The sequence below is a fragment of the Paroedura picta genome, chromosome 4 (assembly GCF_049243985.1).
Source record: "Paroedura picta isolate Pp20150507F chromosome 4, Ppicta_v3.0, whole genome shotgun sequence".
NCBI classification, from domain to species: domain Eukaryota; kingdom Metazoa; phylum Chordata; class Lepidosauria; order Squamata; family Gekkonidae; genus Paroedura; species Paroedura picta.
Genome location: NC_135372.1, coordinates 130,697,313 through 130,708,182, shown reverse-complemented (window position 1 = coordinate 130,708,182; position 10,870 = coordinate 130,697,313). Strand labels below are relative to the sequence as shown.

The 10,870-nt window shown below is 43.4% G+C and overlaps 1 long non-coding RNA gene across 1 annotated transcript; it reads right to left on the bottom strand.

Annotated features, from left to right (window-relative positions):
- Positions 1–485: 485 nt before the first annotated feature.
- LOC143836882 (uncharacterized) lies at positions 486–10,077 on the bottom strand. The gene is made up of 3 exons (XR_013230810.1): positions 9,800–10,077; positions 6,423–6,582; positions 486–931 (listed from the first exon to the last, which is right to left on the bottom strand). It is a non-coding gene; the product is annotated as an uncharacterized LOC143836882 (long non-coding RNA).
- Positions 10,078–10,870: the final 793 nt, after the last annotated feature.

Sequence of the window (10,870 nt, the reverse complement as noted above, 5' to 3'; positions counted from 1 at the left end):
CACAGAAGCCCCTGCCAGCAAATGCTGGCAGGGGCTCCTGGGAATTGTAGTCCATGGACATCTGGAGGGCCACAGTTTGACTCCCCCTGGTTTTAATAGTGGGTGCATTGAAAATGAGATTTGTCATTAGATTGTGTTTCTGCACTAACAATATAGTTCGGATTTCCATCTCCTTCCATCTCATTCGGTCTCCTTCAGGACCGACACTGAACTTTCCTAGTGAAGACAAAACTGTCCCTTTCAAACTCTCACCAAACTTCTTTTCTGTGAAGATTCACAGTAGAGTGAAAGTGGGAGAAGGAAGGAAGGAAGGAAGGAAGGAAGGAAGGAAGGAAGGACGGAAGGAAGGAAGGAAGAAAGAAAGAAAGAAAGAAAGAAAGAAAGAAAGAAAGAAAGAAAGAAAGAAAGAAAGAAAGAAAGAAAGAAAGAAAGAAAGAAAGAAAGAAAGAAAGAAAGAAAGAAAGAAAGAAAGAAAGATCCTTACGTATCGATATTCTTGAACACCTTCCAAAAGGCTTTTTCTCAAACTATTAAAGTGCAGTGAAAAAAAAAAAGAAACAAATACGGTAAGTAAAAAGTCTGCAATGAGTCTTTTTTTAATACATATAGTAGCCCAGGTGAGGAATCAATACCTTATTTTTCTTGCTTTTGGTTCTTAGATGTTTAAAGATACTGTCACACTGACAATAGCCTGAGGCTACAGCTTTTAATAAAACAACCTTTATAGTAGGTTTTGGAACTCCATTCCTCACTGGTTTAAGAGCGTCGAGGGTTATTTGTTTTCTTAATTCATTGCAGTAGAGTAGTGTACTTGCTGTGAGATTCATATTCGTTGGATTAAGCTAGACTTTTGTGATGTTGACATTCATCGCTTATAGTTTGACTTGGTCCCAAAACATAACTGTAGCATTTTTCTGACCCATGTTGCTAACTGAAAAAGAAAAAGAGTTCCTAAATGCAGTCAGATGCCTGTGTTCTCTATACACATGTCCAAGTCAACACAGTCCTGTGCTTCAAAATGAGCCCACTGGGAACCACGTTTCATGGGGCATTTTGGCCTGTTGCAGAAAAAGGAGCTGGGAAAGTCATGTTCCATGGGTAGAGTTACCAACTTCAGGTTGGGAAATACCTGTAGAATTTGGGGGAGAAGAAGAAGAAGAAGAAGAAGAAGAAGAAGAAGAAGAAGAAGAAGAAGAAGAAGAAGAAGAAGAAGAAGAAGAAGAAGAAGAAGAAGAAGAAGTCCTTCTTATAAGCTGCTTTTTCTCTACCCAAAGGAGTCTCAAAGTGGCTTACATTCACCTTCCCTTTCCTCTCCCCACAACAAACACCCTGTGAGGTGCGTGAGGTATTACAGCTCAGTCAAAACAGCTTCATCAGTGCTGTGGTGAGCCCAAGGTCACCCAGCTGGTTGCTTGTGGGGGAGCAGGGAATCAAACCCGGCTCACCAGATTAGAAGTCCACACTCCTAACCACTACACCAAACTGGGATTAGGCAGGCATGCCAGGTTTCTGGTGGGACCTGGGGATAGGACCTCTCTGGAAACACAGCCTACTTCATACTACAGAGATCAGTTCCCCTGGAGAAAAGAACCCTATGGCATTGTGCCCCACAGTAGTCTATGTCCTCCTCAGGCTCCACCCCCAAATCTCCAGGTGTTTCCCAACCAGGATCTGGTGATACTCTCCCCCATCCCCCACCAATGGACCGGGGGGGGGGGCCTGGCAACCCTAGATTTAGACTTTAGGGACTTTAGTGGAGTATAATGCCATACAGTCCACATTTCTAAATGGCCACTTTCTCCAGGTAAACTGATCTGTTTCACTTGAACATCAGTTGTAATCCCAGGAGATCTTCAGCCACCTCCTGAAGGCTGACAACCCCTGTGGGCTAAAGTCCTTGTAATTGTAGCCACCCTAAAAATGGCCTATCATGTCCAAAAGCAAACTGCAATCCACAAAATACTTTATTTCATTAGGAGAAGCCATACATTTCATATAACAGTGTCCAATACTTTGAGTTCTCCAGAACTCTTCCTCAGACCAGATGCTCCAAAATTTTAAAAAGTGGGTCATTTCAGATTGGCCAGAGATTCTGTTTTGGGGGAGGGGGCATCATCTGGGCATGGAATTGGGGTCATTGTGGGTGGGCAGGTAGTTGTGAAGTTCCTGCATTCTGTAGGGGGTTAGACTGGATGATGCTGGAGGACCCTTCCAACTCTATGGTTCTGTGTCATGTGCCAAACAAGGGGCTTGCATAGTTCTCTAGAGCTACAAAGTTCTAGAGCAGGAATTCCCAACAGGAGTTCATGGAGGTTAGTGGTCTTTCCCCTCCTGCCTTAAAGGATTTGGCTGCAAGGTAGGGAATTGGCAACCTCAGTCCGGAGGGCTCAGTGGGTAGGCCATGGATGTAAAAATCAAAGAGGGGAGTCAGTTGTGGCATTGTATGGGGGGTCCAGGATGTCTTCTCAGTTCCTGCCCTTCTTTCCAGCCTACATGAGGCGGAGCCACCGTAGTAGTAGTAAAGGTAGGGGGAGGGAGTGAAAGGAGATTGAAGGGTGCTGGTGATGACATCACTTCTGGTGACATGTCTCTTCTGAGCGCATGGCAGATATCCAGCTGACATCACTTCCGGGGGCCCTCGAAGCCTGAAAATTTATTTCAGGGCCTCCTCTGCACTCAAAAGGTTGGAAAAGGCTGCTCTAGAGAGAAAACAGCCACAAATGTACACCTGTTGGTGTGGGAACTTTGCCTTCAGTTATACAGCTAGGACAAAAAGAAAAGCTTTCTTTCTTTTGGAATGGATACAAGGGATCAGATTCCTGGGCCCAGCGGTGACCTGAAAGAAAGATTGCTGAACCAAGATGAGGATGCAATTTGACCTAGCTGAGACAATAACTTTCCCATCCAGCCTTTGCCTTTGTTCTCCACGGACATGGAATCCTTTGTATCACTTCTCTGGGAAGGGGAAGGACCCGTCAGCAGAAGCAGAGTATGGGAGAAGACAAGTGGGAACAAAGCATTCCCTTTCATTCCTTACCGAAAGCAAAGCTCAGACACTCCCGAACAAGTTAGATGGCTTGAATTGGCTGCAGATTATCTTTTGCAAAACATCTCCTAATCGAGCCTGCACAGCATTATCCTCCGAAGCACTTTTATGTCCATGCATCAGATGGCTGGTTTGTTATTGCTGTGTTTCAAAGTTTGATCTCGTGGAGGGATTTGCATTATCTGTCCGACCGACAACAAAGACAACCCGGATTGTGGCTCTTTTGTGAGCTGTGTGTAAGAAGGCAACGGCAGGGTGCTTGTCATTTCGCAGTCAGTTGTGATGTTCAGAATTAAAACAACCCCTCCATTTCAAGGAAATGTTTAACGATTCACAGATGCTTTGCTTTGATGTAACAGTGGAGTTGCTTGCAACTTCCTTGACCTTTGGCCATTCATTTTGCAAACATCTTGTAATCAAGGCTGAAAGGAATATATAAATATCCTAATAGCAAACCTTTTTAGAAACGGATCTTCCTTTCAGCTTGACCATGCTGCCTAGGGAAAGGGAAAATATTCACGTAATAAAACTTTTCAGGGGCAGAGCCACCAGGGAGGATAACGGGGCAGACCTCTAGGCATCCTGGAGGCCCTGAGAGTGATTTGTTCTCATGTGAGGTTGTAGTTAGGTTTAGATCAGTGGTTCTCAACCTGAGGGTCAGGACCCCTTTGGGGGTCAAATGACCTTTCCACAGGGGTCACAGCAGGGCAAGCAGCTTGGCTGGGGGGGTGCTGCCACTGTTGCCGCTTCTCCTGCAGGTGTCCACGCTTAGCCACCAGCCACTCCAGCAGTGCCTCCAGTGTAGCACAGTCTCCTGCCAGGTGCTCCAGGTGGTGGCACAGATGGTCTCCTAGTGGCTTCCCTGATTCTTCTCTGTTCCACTGAAGCCTCAGAACAACCTGATGAGGTCAACTGACAGTGATCGACACACTGACAGCAAGACAGTGATCGACACACAAGTTTGATGGCCAAGTGGAGAATTGAACCAAAGACACTTTAGTCCTAGAACAGCACTCTACCACGGCTTCACACTGGCTGTCTCTGTGTCTTCATATTTGCTTGTTCCAACTACATCAAGGTTGTCAGTCCCTCTTGACCACTGGTGGGGGATGGGAGAGGTTGGGTTGTCAGATCCAGTATGGGAAATTCCTGGATATTTGGGTGTGGAGATTGGGGAGGACAAGGACGTCAGTAGGGTTCAATGGTATTGAGTCCACCTTCCAAAGCATCCATTTTCCCCAGAGAAACTGATCTCTGGAGTCTGGAGGTGAGCCGCAATTCTGGGGGATCCCCAGATCCCACCTGGAGGCTGGCAACCCTAAACTACATCTGCATAACCTAGTAAGCACTTTGCGCCGTTTAGACATGGGAGAAAAGTACTCTTTGATAAGGATCTGGAACCAAATTGTTTTCAAGACCACTTTTTCAACAACAAAAAAAGGAAATGGGGTGAAGCACGTTCTGCTGACTTCAATAACGGAATACAAAATATAGCTACCGCAAGAGCTGATAAGGGGGCGGAAATACATCGGGACGTCTAACGTCAGCCTCACAGTATGGTATTTCCACTCCTTCTCGATGTGTTCCAAACAGCAAGGGATCGATATTCATTACAAGACCCACGCCCAAATGGTTGAGTTAAAAAAAAATGGAGTTTCATTAATTGAATCCCCTCTGTACACACGGCTGGATATCTGTCCAAGTTCAGGCTCGTGGCATTATCCAAGCCCAGATCTGCTGATACGATATTGGGGTAGTCAAACTGCAGCCCTCCAGATGTCCATGGACTACAATTCCCAGGAGCCCCCTGCCAGCATTCGCTGGCAGGGGGCTCCTGGGAATTGTAGTCCATGGACATCTGGAGGGCCGCAGTTTGACTACCCCTGCTTTAGATGATGTAGCCGGTAACTTTTCTACCTGCTTGGATCGCAAGGTTGGCTTTTGCTCTTTCAGGAAGTGATCCTGCAATAGGGGCAAATGTTGCCTCTTTTTCCTCACCCTTAGATTTTGCCTTTGACGTCCTCACATAAATACTAGCAGGGAGAACCAGGAAATACTTCAAGGTTGAGGGGGGGGGGAAGCCTTGGACAGTGCACTTGATCAATGTCAACACCAGTGTCAAGAGATGGTCATTATTGCTGGGTAGATTTATAGCTTCGGTCCAAGTAAATTACTTTCCCGTTTCTCAGAATGCCACCGCTACTGTTTTCCCCTCACCTTCTTTCCGGCTATTCTCCCTCTGGTTTGATCAAAACTCTGATAGAAGGCTAATAGAGAAGGGGATGGTTTCCACAGTCAAAAAGCTCTTTGAAGCCTGTCCTTTTGGTTTGAGTTTTTACGGAATTGCAAGCAATATACCTGGAGGAAGACATCGGATGATGAGGGTTGAGCTATGCTTTTTTTTCCCCATCAATAATTAAAGCTGAACTCAGTTTTGTGTGGGATTTTAGCAAACTGAAGCATAGGAAAGAGACTGGCAAAATGTGTCCATGCCACAATTCCAGGATAAATTTTAGGAATATGCTGAGTTGAATTAACAATATGAAGTGGTGTACACTGAGCAGAATCTCCACATTCAGAGGCACTAAACTTCTGAATTCCAGAGCCAGGAGGCAAAAGCAGGGCATGTTATTGGCATCTATGCCCTGTTGGGAGCCAGCTTGGTGTAACAGCAGTGGCCTTTATTATGGAGAACCATGTTTGATTCCCCCACTTCTCCTCCACATGCAGCCAACAGGGTGACCCTTGGCCAGCCACAGTTTTATCAGATCTCTCTTAGCCTCATGTACCTTATAGAATCTCTGTGGAGGGGAGAGGAAGGTATGACAATAGCAAAGCGCTTTGAGACTCCTTCAGTTTTTAAAAACATGAATAGAGCTCTTCTTCTTCTCTTTTTGGCCCTCCAAAAGAACTGGTTGACCACTGTATGAGTGGACTAGATGGACCACTGGTCTGATCCAGCAGGGTTCTTCTTATGCTCTTAACTGTTTTATGTATTGTTCTCTGTTATAATGTAAACCGCCCTGAGCCTCCGGGGAGGGCGGTATAGAAGTATGATAAATACATAAATAAATAAATAAATAAACAAACAAACAAACAAACAAACAAACAAACAAAGGAAATAACCAAAAAGAATCTCTAAACTACTCAACATTCAAAAGTAGAACCTATCTTCAAAATTGGGCCAGAGGAAATGGTGGTTTAATATGAACTATACATTCATGAAAGCCTCCAAAGGTTTTTAACTGAAAAGTCAACTATGCTACCATATTTAAAGGTAAGAGTGCACCCTTCCTCTTGGTATACTTGCAAGTATTGGGGGAGAAAAGAGAATCTGGAGGGTCTTGCATGTGCAAATATAAAAGAACTCAATTACCAGAATAGAAGTAGCAAATCAGCACACCATATGAGAGCTAGATGGAATCGTTCTGTAAATCATCCATTTTTAATTGTATTTTCTCCTCCTTTCCTTGAAAACTCATCCTTTTCAGATTTATTTTAGTCAACACAAAGATTTCTTCCTTTTCAAAGCTGACCTGCAAAACATTGTTCAATTTTATTTATTTATTTATTTATTTATTTATTCATTCATTCATTCATTCATTCATTCATTCATTCATTCATTCATTCATTTATTTGCTAAGAGGAATCATCAGTGACTTCTCATCATGAAATCTACAAAATATGATTTAATTCTGTGGTAAGTGTGGTCTATTAGAAAACACTACATGGAAATGGTAGATGAGAGAATATTCCCTGTTTTCTTTCTTATATTCGTTCATATTTTTGTGAATGGATTCTCCTCTTTTTAAGGCTGGCTTCGTAGATCATTTTGCATGCTATGGATATGGTCTGGAGTCTTTTATGCACAATGTAAATGATATTTATATGTAGAGTGGCTGTCATCCATATGCATCATTTAATATATAATTTCTTAGTTGCCTCTCATCAGAAACTGGAAGCTAAGCAGGTCAGCCCTGGCTAATCCTTGGGTGGGAGACTACCCAGGAGGTCCAAGGTAGCAATGCAGAGGCATGGTACCTCTGAAGATCTATGACCTTGAAAAACCTATGGAGTTGCCACAAAATGACCCTTATATGTATAAATACATTGTAAAAAAACACATTTATTTATTTATTAGCAAGAAAGCCCATTGCAAGCAGGAATGCAATGGGTGCTATGACCCAGGGGATACAGGGAGGTGCAGATCTCTCTCTGTGTCTCTCCTGCTCCCTCTTGCTGCGTGTTTCAGTGTGCCTCGCAGCAGGAGGCATAGCAGGTAATTAGGGCTGGTTTGTAGGAGGGAAGCAGGGCTGGTGTGTAGTTTGGGGCAGCTCTCTCTGTCTCTCTCTCAACTGGCCACTCATTTCACCAAGCTGGGTCCAGGACCAACAATGCTCCAATTCTGATAAGTAATACATGATGAATTCCATCAGCAAAAATGGAAAACTCCATCAGCAAAAACTGGCAGTCTTCAAGCAAAGGTTGGATACATACTTTTTTTTGGATGCTTTAGGATGCTTAAGGCTGATCCTGCATTGAGCAGGGGGGTGGACTAGATGGCCTGTGTGGCCCCTTCCAACTCTATGTTTCTATGATTCTATGATAAAATAAATGTCTTTGCAAGGAAAATATAAGGTGATCGTGTTGCACCTTTCTAGTTAGAAGACTATGGTATGAAGTCTGCATCTCACTCAGTTTGGACCACAGAGGTCTAATTTTGCAGAGTGACAGGCTTACATTTCAAATTTAAGCCATCGGGTGGGCCCACTGGCAGACCGACTGAAGATTCAAGTTTTCTGTAGCATAAGCTAAGTTCCAGGTGAAAGCACAACAATTAAAGGCATTTCTCAATACAAGCAACATGTAAACTGCCATCAAATGGGGCTGTCTGTTTCACAATATGCCCACTTCTGGAATCAGGAAATAATCATGCAGTTTATAATATTATGTATATTTGGTGGGCAAATTGGGACTTGGCTGCTAAATACAGAGAGAGTTAAAATTCAGCCTTTAATGTGTTGGCCATCATGAAATCACACACACACAAAGCACAGCTGGGGCTCCTAGCCAGCTTACAAAAATAATTGTTGAAATTTCATTTGAGATAGAAAGCAATAAACTGAATGGTAACTCGATTACTTAGTGCGCTGAATGTAAAGTCAAGGGGAATTGTTGGGTATTTTAAGTGTCTTTTTAAGCAGCCACAAGTATGGCTAGAGCAATAGCCAAGCATTTTTATAAACGTACATTCCATACATTCTATTACGGGGGATATTTCCCTTGGAAATCTAAAGATGCCCCTGACCTGGTTAGCCCAGCTAGGCTGAGCTCACCAAATCTTGGAAGCAAGCCTTGGTTGAGCCTAGCTAGTATCTGGATGATAAATCTCCAAGGATTACCAGGAGTGTGAGGAGGAGAAAGCCAATGGCTAAACCACCTCTGAATGAATCCCCAAGAAACAGGCATGGCAAGTTCAGCAAAAAAATGATCTATTAAAGGAGAAATTAACTAAGTCCATGAGACTCTTTGTTAAGACTGATTGGCATTGCAAATACAGATAGATTCCCTACTGATTGACTCCACCTTCATGCATCCCCAACTCAGAAAGTAACCTGCTCACTTTCCCAAGCCCATTTGTCAAACCCAGGTGTGAATTCCAAGCTCCTGACAACCTGTCTTTGAAGTCAAGGATATGCAGATAAGGCTGAAGCTTCCTTTCTTCCCAACACCCATCAATCAACATAAAACAGCACTTAGCCTACATAGAAATCAAAGCAAAACTATAAACAAACCCACACTTCAAATCAAATCCCCAGTTCCATCCCCCTCCTACAGAGAACACAGAAAGGTAAATCATGCATACCGCAATGCATGGCAGGATGTAGGTGCCAACAGTAGAACCTGACACCCCCTACCATGCACCCTCCACCCCAAAAGATCCATCCCAAGAAAGTATGAGCTTTACTGCCAAAGTGATGAGGACAGTACTGCACAAGGCTTAGAAGCCATGAATTAAAAAATTCCAGAACCAATGGGATGAAATTAATTCACAAGAAATTCTTTCTAAAAATCAAGAAGAAGTTCCTGACAGAACGGTTTCTCAATGGAACAGGCTTCCTCGGGAGGTGGTGGGTTCTCCATCTTTGGAAATTTTTAAACAGAGGCTGGAGAGCCATCTGACAGAGAGGCTAATTCTGTGAAGGCTTAAGTGGGTGGCAGGTCACAGTGGTTGAGCGATAGGTATGTGAATATCCTGCATTGTGCAGGGGGTTGGACTAAATGACCCAGGAGGTCCCTCCCAACTCTTGTTATTTTATGATTCTATATATACAAAGGTGATGATTTTCATATATTTATTTATACATATAACTATATATATAATATATTTTTTTTCTCTCACACACATATATAATCATAGAATTGGGAGGGACCTCCAGGGTCATCTGATCCAACCTCCTGCACAATGCAGGGACTTACAACTACCTGCTTACCCACAGTGACCCCAATTTCATGCCCAAGTGATCTCTCCATCAAAACTTTCCAGAATCCAGCCTGCCCTGGAGGAAATTCACATACCCACAATAGCAACTAGCAATTCCATAGGTATGCAAGGCAGGGCCACAAGAGATAAACACTGGCACATCCCTTCCTAACCACCCACTCACAACCTGCCTAAATTCATAAAATCAGCATTTCAGTCAGATGACTATCTAGCTTCTGCTTTAAAACTTCCAAAGAAGAAGAACTCACCACCTCCCAAGGAAGCTCACTCCACAGGTTGGCAGGTTCAATGGGGTGGCAGGTTACAGTGGATGCAGTGGATGAGCGATAGGGTTCCTGCAAATTGCACGGTGTTGGACTAGATCAGGGGTAGTCAACCTGTGGTCCTCCACAGGCAGGGGCTCATGGGAATCCATCCTTGGAAATTTTTAAACAGAGGCTGGATAGCCATCTGACGGGGAGGCTGATTCTGTGAAAGCAAAGGGGTGGCAGGTTACAGTAGATGAGCGATTGGGATGTGAGTGTCCTGCAAAGTGAAGGGGGTTGGACTAGATGACCCACGAGATCCCTTTCAACTCTATTATTCTATGATTCTATCTTATATTCTTATAAAAAAAGCCTGACCCATAGATGCATCCCTATCTGTCTTCTAAATTTTCAAACTCCAAATACAAAAGGGGAAAACAACCTACCACAACAGAGACAAAGGTTTCACATACTTACACATCCTCAAAAATTACATTTTATTTTTCTTATATTCGCTTTCAATCTCTTAAGGGCACTTTCTCTCTGCTCGCCTCCAGAACAGAAGAAAGACTGAATGAACAGAACAGTTAGACTTCTTTGTATCCCTCCCTCTTTCCTCTTTCTATGCAAAGTTTGAGTTCAGCGCACCTTTATGACCATCTAAGTTTATACTTTTATTCAAGGTATAAGTTTTCATGTGCATGCATGCTTCTTCAGATACAAACCAACACAACTACCCACCTGAATCTATATAAAGTTGTTTCTCTTCTCAATAAAACTTTTATTCTTTAAACGGCCCGGTGTTCAGCTCCTCTTTGGAAATTTAAACTCTGCCAACAACTTCAAGGGGGAATAAACCCCCCTGAGCAAATTGCCAGAACAACTCTATCCTTTCAGTGTGTTCCTTCCGTGATGCTTTGGGCCAGAGACTTTCTGCCACAAGATGTATTTATGAGTGTTTAGTGAAGAGGAAAGAAGAAACAAAAATATATTCTTGGTAGTAATGCTGCTGTGGGGCAAAAATTGATTCGTTGCTTAAGTGAAAGAATAAATAAAACCTGGGCATCAAGCCCT